The sequence below is a fragment of the Phycodurus eques genome, chromosome 8 (genome assembly GCF_024500275.1).
Source record: "Phycodurus eques isolate BA_2022a chromosome 8, UOR_Pequ_1.1, whole genome shotgun sequence".
NCBI classification, from domain to species: domain Eukaryota; kingdom Metazoa; phylum Chordata; class Actinopteri; order Syngnathiformes; family Syngnathidae; genus Phycodurus; species Phycodurus eques.
Genome location: NC_084532.1, coordinates 20,064,135 through 20,075,209, shown reverse-complemented (window position 1 = coordinate 20,075,209; position 11,075 = coordinate 20,064,135).

Below are 11,075 nucleotides of genomic sequence, written 5' to 3'. Positions count from 1 at the left end.
GGCTAAAATGTGTGAATCACACCCCCCACTGTATAAGAACTCAAGCACCTTCGTTCGCATCAGCGATTATCCGCTATTGTGATGTGCAATTAGCTAGCTAGCTAGCTACAACTACACCCAGAAAATGCCTCTTCACTTTGGACAGTCTGTTGGCGTGGCTGCTTTAGAGCGCCTCATTGTATGCTGTGAGTGTGTGCACGTCACGGAGAGAAGGCGGAAGAGCGAGGGGGTGAAAAATAAAGTCAAGACGTGACAGCCAGCGTGTGGACCAGGGCTTTGCGCTGGTATGGTACGATTGAGAGCTCAACATCACGGCGTGGAAAAGCCCTTGTGACAACCTGGTGGATATACAGTATTTCAGCCAGCAGATTTATTTTTGTGGTTTTGTAGTTAAGTCTAGGCATAAGAAAAATGATACACAGCACCAGAGAGCAATGGCTTGATTTTTCCAATTTTAAAGCCTCATTTTATAAGCAGTGCCACATACTCACAGGCAACGTAGTGTATCCTGACGAACGCACATCACAGTCACAGGTAACTGTTTTAAAATGTGTTAAAATGCATGGCTTTTTTAAGAAACGTAGTGAGAACCTGCATTACACATGCTCTTTATTCTTGGGTTAGTGCGAGAGAACATCCCCCCACCCCACCCCCACACCCCCAAATGACAAATGTCATCCTTCACACATTTTTCACCCCTCAGTGTCTGCAATGTGTCTTTTCCCCTCCCCTCAAAATAGAAGATTCTATGTCTGGTGCATATGTGATGATTTCCAGATAGCAGTAATAGTCAAATAGCATGACCACAACCCATTTTTTACCCCAGCCCCTCAGTCTGTCATGGATCACATGTGATCTTCATCAGACTGAATGCCTCCAGTCACTTAATTTCACAATTTATCTCTTTCATAAGATGCTCTTTTTAGTCCTAATAAATTATGGGACGCACTTTACATGCCTCGCCGTTGACATTTCACTCCTCGTGTTAGTGTTCATTCATGCAGCTGACAGCACAGCAGAACTGTTTGTTCGCCTGCCGCTATTCTGAAAAGAATGAGATGCTCTAATTGGTAGTGATTATGAAAGTTTTACATAAAACAGAGGAAGGGAAGATTCATCCACAGATAGCATATTTTCAGACATAGCTGGCCGAGGGCTTTTATTTAAGCCGACTTAACTGGAAAGGCGGCAGACATCGATAGCATCTATGAAATTGTTTCGTTTCTTCGTTGAAACATGACAAACGTGAAATATGGTCAGCATCTCTATCATGAGTATACCCACAAAAAAGTCTCTATAACCATTTGCCATTTTAATGTTATGTGGCCATTTTAGGCCATTTCCAGGGCTCTTATATTTTTTTGTCTGATTGCTACCACATTTTCATCAAATATATTAGATAGACATAACTTTGTCTTCAAGTCCACTAGGTCAATGCCAAGACATAATTGGAAATGACAGACGGGTTAACGAACACATGTAGACAGAAAATATAACAATACTCACAGGCAAATATTATTTATCCTCTGCAAAGAACGTCTAATATTGCTGCGGCTTATTGAGCAATTCTGACCATCTCCTTCTGTATGTCTGTGTTATACTGTCCCCAAGTGGTCAAGGCGCACACATCAGAAGGAGCAGCACAACATCCTTTAAATTGAAGCGAAAAATGGGTCAAAATCATTTACATTTCTTGGCATTCTATTTAATAATGTAATTGCTGTTTTTGCTAGTAATAAGAAAATACATTACAAACATTTTTTGGGGTGGAGGCTGGAATGGATTAATAGCATTTCTCTTTATTTCAGTGGTGAAAGATTATTTGAGATAGGAGTGTTTTGCGTTGCAAGCATGGTTACGGAATGAATTAGACTTGTATCTCAAGGCAGCAATGTATTCTGTCCGATGGGTACCGTGTACTACACACGTTAGCCATTTAGGCGATGCTAAATTAGGAAAACTTTAAATTTACCTGTACGTCTTTGCATGTGGACGGAGCAGCGAAGTTTGCTGACTTGCCATAAAACTAATTGATTCTGCAAACAGTGTGAAAAAGGCCCTGGCACCTCCATTTGTGGGGAACCTTCAAAATTGCCACCTGTTTACACTAGGCTCCACCCACATTAGATAGGCAATAAAGCTTCACAGTGTTGTCGTGCATCTGTTTCAGTTCCAAATAGGGCTCATTTGAGTGAATTTCATGGTAGGAGTTCATCACAGTATGAATTAGGGAATTTAGCTCAAAATGGCTGCTTCAACTCAAAATGGATGACTTCCTGTTCTCTTTTAGGGCTGGGTCCTTGAGACTTTTTCATGTGTTCTGATATGATAGACATGTCAACCCATATTTGTGTCCACTGGCTTTTTTGTCGGGAAAGATTATTCTTTTTTTCTTTCAAAACTTTTTTTTTTACCTATTTGCTGTTATTTGCAGAAAAACTCACTTGTTTGCTGTTTTTGTGCTCAGGCCAAAGCAATATTGCTTTGGTGCAATCTGGTGACATACTGGTGCAAAGGAACTGTTGTTCAGTGTTTGTGACTTGAGCATTATTTAGACAAAGGTAGACATTTGCCACGATCTTGTGGCATCTACAGGCAATTACAGTACAGTAGAAAACATTTTAGGAGGACATCAATTATTATTAATGCCAGGATTCAGCCCGTCCCTTATGAATAGGTATTACGATTACCAGAGGCGAACTTCTTTCTACGCATTTTTACACACACCAAAATCTAAACTTTTTTTACTCAATAAATATGGTCAAGCACAGCTAAGTGAGGCTAAAGTTGAGAAAAGCGGCCTCGGCGACAGGTACAAAAGGATGAGAGGTGTCCAGAGAGCGGTGTTGATTGGAGTTACGACCTTTTGTTGGGAGACTTTGTTGCAGACTCTCTCCGTCAGCTGTCAGCTCCTTGCGTGCAGCCTGGCGGTGGGAGGGAGGCCGTGACACCAGCCTCCCACCACTCTGCCCTCTCATGTGCCATCCATCCCTCCGTTCTCGCAACCCCCCTGTGTAACACAAACAACCCACCCACCCGTCCATCCGCCAAACGCAGATTCAGACACTTGCCTCCACACAGCCAGGTAGCAGTACTATAAATAGCAAAAGTGTGGGCATTTTGGGGAGAAGATGGCAAAGCCAGCTGTTAAAAGTTTGAGTTAATCAGCTGTTTTACAGATGTGCAGGTACCAACGCTTCATTATCACAGATGCTTTGGCCACAATCATGTAGCTACATTTTATCAACATTTTTATTTGCATGACAAAGAAAAGCTGTTGTCCTTCGTGGCATATTGTTTCGTTCAACCTCGTTCACACCCGCGCAACACCTTAACAATGTAGCGCCGTTAGTTGTTCTGCCACCTCTCTGCAAGCTGCCTTGGCAGAAAAAGACAAACATACAAAGAAGTTTTGTTTCTGCTAAGCCCCACAAATGGCATGGGGGGGAAAATACTTATATGAGTATGTAGTGGCTATGAAGTAGTTAGAACATGTCCACTGAATACTAATTTGTGGTCACGAAATAGTTATAACGTGCACAAAAACTATTAATTTGTGGCAACTAAATAGGTGTAACATGCCCACTAAATTAATTACTAATTAAATAATTAATAACAAATGTATTGCTATGAAACAAGTATAACACAAAATTATTAATACTAAAACTCATTTAAGGCTACAAAGTAGTTATAACATGCGCACAAAATATTAATTTGGGGTAATGACAAAGGTACAACATAAGATGCACGCACAATACTAATTTGTGTCCACAAAATACAGCAGGTATAAACTGCTCAAAAATATAATGTGCTCACAAAATATGAATTTGTGGCCGGAAAAGAGATATAACACGCTCACAAAAGACACATTTGTGGCCCCGGAGTAGGCAAAAATTTGGGCACAAAATATTAAGTTATTACCTCAGCTGTCTTGTGTCAAAACCAATTAGTGTTCTTATTTTGACACGTACAAATCCCCGACAGTTTTAAGACGAACATTCGGAAAAAAAGTGTTGTTATATGACTATAAAAATAACTTGCAGATGTTTCTTTTGCTACCTGCTCTTTCTGGTTTCAAAATTAATTGCCTTTGGAACACATTTCAGACCGTTTGAAGACTATTACATAGTGCACAGTGATGAAAATGAACGTACAGATGTGTCCTTTGACTTCAGTCTCGGACATCTTGTGTCAGCATCGGTCGGGATTGGATGAAGGAGATTATTCGTTTTGACGAGATGCTCTCCCTGTGCCTGCGTGGGTTTTCTCCGGGCACTCCGGTTTTCCTCCCACATCCCGATTGGCTGGCGACCAGTTCAGGGTGTACCCCGCCTCCTGCCCGAAGATAGCTGGGATAGACTCCAGCACTCCCATGACCCTTGTAAGGATAAGCGGCTCAGAAAATGGATGGATGGACGGATGTCCTTACTCAACTATCCATCCTTATCCTTACAAGGGTCACGGGAGTGCTGGCTTCTACTCACTAGGGTCGCGGCCATGCTGGAGCCTATCCCAGCTGTCATCGGGCAGGAGGCGGGGTACACCCTGAACTGGTTGCCAACCAATCGCAGGGCACATACAAACAAACAACCATTCGCACTCACAGTCACGGGCAATTTAAAGTCTCCAATTAATGCATGTTTTTGGGATGTGGGAAGAAACCGGAGTGCCCAGAGAAAACCCACGCAGGCACGGGGAGAACATGCAAACTCCACACAGGCGGGGCCGGGGATTGAACCCGGGTCCTCAGAACTGTGAGGCTGACGCTCTAACCAGTCGTCCACCGTGCCGCTGAGTAAGGACAGGGTTCTTTATTGCATCATGCCAGTGATGTGTCCCCTTAACCGTGTCAATGTGTTCATAAGCGTGTGTATAAGAACAATGTGTACTGTGTCTTTCCCCATAATTGCTGACAAAGGAGATTGTACTTGTTTAGCATTCCGAGTGGAGAAGTCACATGCTTTAGGCCTCTGAGGAGTCCACCAGCAGGGCGGGACCCAACTTGTACAACATGACTGTGTGTTTGCATGTGTGAGTGTGTGTGTGTATGAAGACAAATACCATGCCATCAAGATGAGGTTTCAGATAGGAGTGTCATGGATTACAGGAAGCGGAGGCCAAACCACACACACACACACACACACACACACACACACACACACACACACACACACATTCTGATGCTAGTCTTTGAGCGGCCCTGGGGATTTCTGATTATATTTAGCTTAAGGCTGGTGAACAGGTTCACTCCAAGTCCCGGCTTTACGTGTCCGATTCTCAGCAAATGTCCCACGTTTGCGTCAGCGCTGGTGTTGACATCACCGTGCACCCCACCAGAGCCCACGTGAGGCCACCTGAGCTGACAGCTGGCAACACAAAGCTGAATGGCGCTAATCCTGGCACGGGACACTTGACTCTTCCCCAAACAAGGCAGCCGACGCTGATCTTTGAGTGCACATGACTTTTGATCGCTACCCGCTGCTTTGTCATGACTTGGACGACTGCGATGTTCCCGTTCCAGTCATTGTGGTGTGGTTGCGTCACCCCCTGTGGGTTGTTTTGAATTTTCTCTCTCAGTTTCACTCACAATTCAAGATGTTTTAGAATTAGCCCTAAACTTAAAGCGGTTTAGATATAGAAACAGTATTTCCCAGAAAAATGGAAATAGAAACAATCAGTTTTACAGGATTCAATGAGTTGTTGTGACATTGCTTAACGGTCATACACGAATAAAAAGAAGTTCATATTAAGACAACAAAAAACAGTCCTAACTTCCAGCCATCAATTTCTCTACCACTGGTGTCAAACTAGAGGCCTGGGGTCCAGATTAAACCCACCACATCATTTTATGTGGCCCGTGAAAGCAAATTATGTGCCAACTTCCATAATTCTTGCTAAAACCTGTACCAACATTTTCAAACCTATCCCACTTGACTTTCAACAAAAGGCGGGGTACACCCTAGACTGGTCATCTGGCACAAACAACCATTCACACCTACGGCCAATTCAGAGTCTTTAATTAACCTAACATGCATGTTTTTGCAATGTAGAAGGAAACCAGAGTACCCGGAGAAAGCCCTCGCAAGCGCGGGAAGAACAGGCAAACTCTCCAAAGGGAGGCCGGACCCCTGATACGAAACCACAGCCTTTGAACTGTGAGGCGGTTGTGCTGACCAGTTGGGCACTGTACTGCATTTAAGTACAGTGTTTTTATTTTCTTATATTTAAGCGCAGTGTTAATGTTGAACCTGCTTTATGTCACAATGGTTTACAACTATCTTTAATTAATAAAATCTCTGTCTTATTTATGATTAACACATGGGCCTACTATGTTACTGTATTTTAAAGTCGGTTCCTATACGGTACTTGGTGGAACTTTGTGTAAAATGTTGCCTTTTTTTTAATACCTTGGTAGAGCTTTTTGTGCTATTACATCAGGTGTGTAAAACATTTTCCCATTCCATTCCAGGAGCATTTAAATGTTGTAACATTTCTGAAAAAATATGACACCACAGTCAAACAAATGTTGGTTATTATATGTTACGATCATTGATGGATCATTGGAAATTTTTATTTTGTTTTCAGAATTGCCCGCAGGCCATAGGTTTCCTACCACCAAGTTAGATAAAGCTGCTGCCAGTTGCCAAACACACACACACACGTACGCACACACACACACACACACACACACAGTACACACACACACACACACGTACACAAATATACACACAACCAGAAAGTTCAGTCGGTTGTTTGTTGATCTCTTAATTGCACAGTAAGCACGTAATGTTATCGCTCCAGGTTTAACCACAACATATCAAAGCAAAAGTGTTGTGGCATAAATAATTCCATCAGAGCGCCTCCTGGTTTGCTTTAGCCGCATTGAAAGATCCTCTATATTGTAGGTGCGCAGCTGGCTGTTGTTGTTGTTTTTTTAACTTCACAAAAGAAAAACAAACTTTTCAGTCTCAGCGGTGAAAGGATCTTAAAAAAATATATATAGGAATTTCCTTTAATTCTTAAGTAACTTATTAATAACTTTTGCAATGAAAGGGTTACTGTATTCAGGGAAGCCACTGTTAGTGTGCCTGCATTTAAATGGCCCACAGCACTTTCAAATAATAAATAGACATGGCCCAGATCAGAAGGTTACAGGCAAAACAAATAAAATCTTAAAAGATATTGCACCATTCATTCATTCATTTTCTGAGCCGCTTCTCCTCACTAGGGTCGCGGGCGTGCTGGAGCCTATCCCAGCTGTCATCGGGCAGGAGGCGGGGTACACCCTGAACTGGTTGCCAGCCAATCGCAGGGCACATACAAACAAACAACCATCCGCACGCACATTCACACCTACGGGTAATTAAGAGACTTCAATTAACCTACCATGCATTTTTTGGGGATGTGGGAGGAAACCGGAGTGCCCGGAGAAAACCCACACAGGCACGGGGAGAACATGAAACTCTACACTGTCCTCAGAACTGTGAGGCAGACGCTCTAACCAGTCGTGCACCGTGCCGCCCATTTGATAACATAATACACTTATTATTCACGACTCAACTCCTATTCAGCAGCAAAATAAATATGAAATGCCATTCGCTGACTATATCTGCTTGGCCAAGGGCAACTAGTTTTACTAGGCAGTTAGGAATGTTAAAATGCTGATTAAAACTGTGTTAGTGTGTTAACACAACAACTCGGAGCAACTGCATTTGGTTTCCAGGGTGTGCCCTGCCTCTCGCCCGGAAAAAAATGGTCTTGAAATGAGAACAACTTGAAAGTCAACTAGCATCTTGGAACAGGTTATGTTTTACTTCGGGATTTTCACTCCAATTTAAGATAACTATTTGACTCTTTGGAATGAGGGTGTACTACAAGGGGATTCCTGCTTCTACTGCACCTTCTTTAAAAAGCTAAATTCCAAAGATGGATCATTTAAGACAATGACACGTTGTACTCGTGGTAAATGGCCTCTCATTTGTGGTAAACGAAATACTCACTGCCTTGTACGCCAAAGAATCACTGCCTACGTACAGTTCAGTTGTATTTAACTTGTAAAGTACAATACATTTACATTTAAAGGTGACGTTTGTGATGTTCAAACACGAGCGTGATTTGAATGTAACCTCACTTCACTAACCCCTCCACCTTCGAGCCTCAGAACAAAACCGCGCCCAGCGTGCATGAGCGCGATCCGCAAATTCACAGCGAATGCCTATCCAGCTAAAACACAACAACAGCACTAGCAATACTAAGCTAGCGTTAGCACTGCAATCAAGCAAACCTTAGCCATAACTTGGTAGCATGATTTATTCATAATGGAGTGTTACTATAACACTGATGTCGGTTTGAAGGTGTATTTTTTTAAAATATAATATTAATGAAAAATAAAAAAGAGGCGATAGACAAACCTGCCTTAAGCAGAAATGTTGCTAATTTCGCGTGGCTTCTGAATCCTCTCAGCTGCCTGAGGTCCCGCCACCTCTGAAAGCCATCTCATACGTTCACTGGTGTTATGTCATACTTAGACTTTTGACAAATTAGCCCAAAAGTGATGTTCTTTTTTATTTTATTTTTTTTTATTTTTATTTTTTTTAATTGCAAACTCCTCCTTGACAGTGATTCAAAAAGTGTCGTACATGTGGTGCACATGCTCCCTCTTGTGGTATGCGAAAGAATCACGGCCCCAATACAGTTCAGTTGTGTTTAACCTTTAAGTTCAATAAAGTTGCATTTAATTTTTTTAGAACTTCTTTTAAATGCATTTATATTGGTACAATTTTGACGTAACCTTTATGTGAAATACATTTTAATTTAATCATTATTAAGTACAGTTGCTGTTTCTTTTCCTATATTTATACTTAATCTTTATGTTCAAAACGTGCGTATTGTTAGAGTAGGTTCCAATAATAATAAAAATACCTTTTTAAATAATATAACGTCTGTTTCATTTTTAATGAACATGTTGACCTACTACGCGACTGTATTTTACGTTGGTAATAATGGTGGTACCTGGAAAGCTGGAAAGTCATTTTTTGAGGTGTCTTGGTGTAGAAATTTGGAGAACTGCTGATTTAAGGTGCAGACACCCCATATTGAACTTTACCCCCTTTGCTCCCCTTGCGGCACAACGGTTTTGTAATCTCAAACAATGGCGTCTGTGTTATTAATGACCTTTCGTGCGTGGTACTCGGGTCCAGAGCGGGCCAGGCATCTTCTGAATGCCGCCACTGACAGATTACGCGCTCGGAGCCCCGAGAGGTGGCATTTTTCCATTACTCCAAATAGAAAGCCAATGTGCGACACTGAAAAGGTCAGAGAGTCTTATATTCGAGGCACCCCTTACATGTGGTAACTATCTACGGTCATCACATTGAATGATTAAAAAAGGCAGTGTGCATGGATCACATTCAGAGTTTCTGCATGCTAACATTTGCTAACTAGCGCAATACTCAGGGTCCTAGTGAATGTTATAGCAGTGCTAAAGGAAAGGTCAGTGGGCCAGAGATATCATGGTCAATACATCATCCCATGCGTGGCAAACAACTGAAGCATTGGTCCAAACGTACAGATAATAGGGTAAAAAAAATGTTTTATACCCTTTCAATCAAAGTCAACCAACCCTGCATTTCTCTTGTCTCTTAAAGATAATCCTGAGGTATAATCTATTAAGAGTAATTTTTACCCCCTCCCTGATCTGCTCGGAAAAGAAGTCAGCTGGGGTGGGACCGAGAATCGTTACTGTTAAGCTTGTTTATTATTTACTCCACTGACAGTCATGAGTCTTCTACTGGTTTTATTACGAAAGATTATTTTTTAATATTATTGTAAACCACAGTAACATAATTACCAGTTTCAACTTTAACATTGTGCTTAAATATAAGAAAAAAAACATGCACTTAAATAAGGATTTAATTAAGATGCATTGCACAGAAAAGTTAAATAGATATTGTACCTAAATAATAAATAAATGTTTGAAAACAAACAGTTCTAAAAGACCAAATACAAATGTATTGTACGTAAAAGTTAAACACTGAACTGAACTTTACAACTGTACTGTACTGATTAAAAAATTGTTTAAGCCACTGTAACATTATGCACAGTTTGAACATTTAATTCAGTGTTTCTTCGCAAACCGCAAGATACATTTTTAAAGACCACATTTTAAAGTTAGTAAATGTACACCATATTTTCAAATTCATTACAACAAAAATATGAACTTTTCTTTCCTCAAAAGAATCACCATGAAAAAGTACAGTATCCCTTTAACGCTAACACATAATGGGAAACGCCATAGACGGACGGACGAATACCATCGGTGTTGCTGTGATGTAACCCAATGGCACGTCCTTCTGTCAGTCCACCATGTATCCCATAATACTCACTCTTATTGAGCAGATTTTTTTTTAATGTCTGTTAATAATCACATTTCATCCTGAGCTCCCCTCAAGTGTGGAGCACCTCAGGGTTCTGTGCTTGGGCCAATACTGTTTTCACTGTACATGCCCTCTCTGGGCAGTTGTTCAGCCACTTTCATGAAATGTCATTATATTGCTGTGCTGATGATATCCAGATCTATTTCACTTCCAAATCAAATAACTTGAATTTACCGACAGCCCCCCCCCCCCCCCCCCCGATACCAAATAATGGATGACACAAAATCTTCTTCATTTGAACCCTGACAAAACTGTATTATTTTAATTCTTCCTGAAATCTTTGTCACTGCTGCTACTCAGCACCAACTTCACCAGAACATTAAATCCACTGCTAAGAATCTTGGTATCCTCTTTGACCAATACCTGATCTTTGACCATTGTTTCACTAATCTTGTCCAGTCTTGCTTTCTTCAGTTAAGAAATCTTGCTACAATAAGACCTATTTTACCCCCTTCTGTTCATGAACAATTAATCCACACATTTATCTTTTCACGCTTGGACTATTGTAACTCCTTCGACACCTGCCTCAGTCATCCATCCATCCATTTTCTGAGCAGCTTCTCCTCACGCGGGTCGCGGGCGTGCTGGAGCCTATCCCAGCTATCATCGGGCAGGAAACTGCCTCAGTCAGTCTTCTCT